The following is a 2,793-nucleotide window of genomic DNA, read 5'->3' on the forward strand; positions in this document are numbered from 1 at the left end:
TTAAAACTTGTTATGCGGCAAAGCTTGATTTTAGTTGCACAAACAACATTGCCGAGTACGAAGCCCTGCTTCTGGGTCTTCGGAAGCTAAAAGCAATGGGAATCAGAAGGGCTGTTCTTAAAACTGATTCCCAAGTTGTTTCGGGTCATATCGACAAGAGTTGCAAGGCTAAAGATCCGAAGCTTGAAAAGTATCTGGACATGGTTCGGAGAGTTGAAGCTTCCTTTGAGGGATTTTCTGTCAAAAATATCCCTCGGGGACAAAATGAGCATGCTGATTTGCTAGCTAAGTCAGCAGCACAGGGGCTGCCCTTACCTTCGGATGTCTTCTTCGAAACAATAAAAGCACCTTCGGTGGAACTTCTTGAAAGAGCAGTCCTCAGTATATCTCCTGTTTATAGCGAAGATTGGAGGACTGAGATCATCTCTTATCTTCAGGGTAAATTCCTTTCAGATGACGAAGCCTATAACAGGAGGATCGAGGCAAGAGCTCGTCCATATGTCATGATAGAAGGAGAGTTGTACAAGCATGGAGTTTGTGCTCCGCTACTCAAGTGTTTATCCAGAACCGAAGGTATAGAGTTGATGAAAGAAATACATGCAGGCCTGTGTGGATCTCACATTGGATCTAGGTCGTTACTTGGAAAAATTTTCCGCCAAGGATTTTATTGGCCGAAGGCAGCTTCGGATGCAGCGGAATTAGTCCAAAAGTGCGAAGGTTGTCAGAAATGTGCACGAGATCAAAAACAACCTTTGTCTTTAACACAGCTCATACAACCCATTTGGCCATTGCAAAGGTGGGGCCTTGACTTGTTAGGTCCATTACCACCGGCCCAAGGGAACCTAAGATATGTTGTAGTGGCGGTGGAATATTTTTCTAAATGGATTGAGGCAAAGCCTTTAGCTACAATAACTTCGGCCACCGTCCAAAAGTTTTTCTGGCAGAATATTGTTTGTCGTTTCGGGGTACCAAAGGCTATCACTGTGGATAATGGAACACAGTTTGACTCCGAAGCTTTTAGGGATTTCTGTGATCAAATTGGTACGAAGATCCATTTTGCATCAGTCAGACATCCGGAGTCAAATGGACTCGTTGAAAGAGCCAATGGTATTATAATGACAGGAATAATGAAGTCAATCTTCAATCAACCAAGGGGAAAGTGGCCAGATCAGTTAACCAAAGTGGTGTGGAGCCATAATACAACAACATCAAGGTCTACAGGCTTTACCCCATTCAAGTTATTATTCGGTGACGAAGCAATAACTCCAGAAGAAGCTAAAACCGGATCAATAAGGGTAGTAGCTTCGGCAGCATCAGGTTCCGACGCTGATTATTCTGTGGAAAAAGATGCTTTAGAAGGGATCAGGTTGCAAGCCGTGGAAAACATCAACAAATATCAAGCCGAAACAATTAGGGCTTGTTCGGTTATTCCCAATACACATGGATTGGATGGGATTGGAAAAAATTGTGAAGACGTTTGACTTGTCTGGGATTCAAACCCATCCAATCCCACTCAATCCACATGGATTGAGAGCTAACCGAACAAGCCCTTAAATGGCGAGATAGAAAGGTTCGGCTAAAGAATATTGAGCCAGGACACTTGGTGCTTCGGAGAGTGGCCAACCCAGAAACAGTGGGCAAGTTACAGTTGAAATGGGATGGACCTTTCTTAGTAGCATCTTCGTCAAGACCCGGTTCATACAGATTGAAGGATATGGACGGCAACGACATTCCTAGATCTTGGAATGCGGATGAGCTTCGGCGATATTATGTATAATTCGATGTAATTTTTCATATTTTTTATTTTTCTTTCATGGCACCCTTTTCCTTTCCGAAGGGGGAGAAAGGTTTTTAATGGGGCCATCACATGTAATTTCCTTTTTTAGTTCTATAAGAGCAAAACCCCCCAAGGAATGTAAATGTAAAAACTGAGAACGCACCATCGAGTGCCAAAAAGTAAAAACGAAGAAGCTCCAAAGTCGTTCCTAAGGGAATGCAGAGCTTACAGCGAAAAGTCAACGCTGATTCTGCCAAAAGTAAAGGCGAAGAAGCTCCAAAGTCGTTCCTAAGGGAATGCAGAGCTTACAGCGAAAAGTCAACGCTGATTCCGCCAAAAGTAAAGGCGAAGAAGCTCCAAAGTCGTTCCTAAGGGGATGCAGAGCTGAGGTGTGATTAAGGAAATAATGGCTATGAGTATGGCTTGAGGTGTGATTGTTTGGCCATTCATTTGCACATCGCATTACATCATAACATCTGCATTCATAAACATTCATCTAGGCATATGTAGGATAATCATCTTCATGGTATAAGTGGTTGCTTCGGCAAAATAAAAAAAAGAGAGATAGAAAAAAAAAGGGAGGGGAAGAAAGAGCTTCGTGTATAAAAAGGAGAGCTTCGGAAAGAAGGAAAATGTTGTTTTCTATGCTTCGTTGCGTACGAAAAGAAGGGAAGGTGTTTTTTCGCCTTCGGCTCAAAAAAGAAAATTTCGTCCACATCAAAGCATTTCTCATACATCAATGGAAGGATAAGGATATATTACAAGGTATGAACAGAATTCATTAAAGAAAAGTTTTAGTTACATTTACAAAAGTTATCTCAAAAGTTTCTCAAGTACTGTCTACAGTCTACTGTTTAATCTCCAAGGAGCTTCAGCTTCGGCGTCATTTTTAATCATCGGCTTCGGCTTCGTCATCCTACATGAATAAGGTCATTGAAAGTCAAAATCGAGCTTGCAAGAAAAGGTAAGCACAAGGTATGGTTTCTTACTGGTTCAAGGTGGCTACGAGCTTCATC

Source organism: Zea mays, chromosome 1 (assembly GCF_902167145.1).
Source record: "Zea mays cultivar B73 chromosome 1, Zm-B73-REFERENCE-NAM-5.0, whole genome shotgun sequence".
NCBI classification, from domain to species: Eukaryota; Viridiplantae; Streptophyta; class Magnoliopsida; order Poales; family Poaceae; genus Zea; species Zea mays.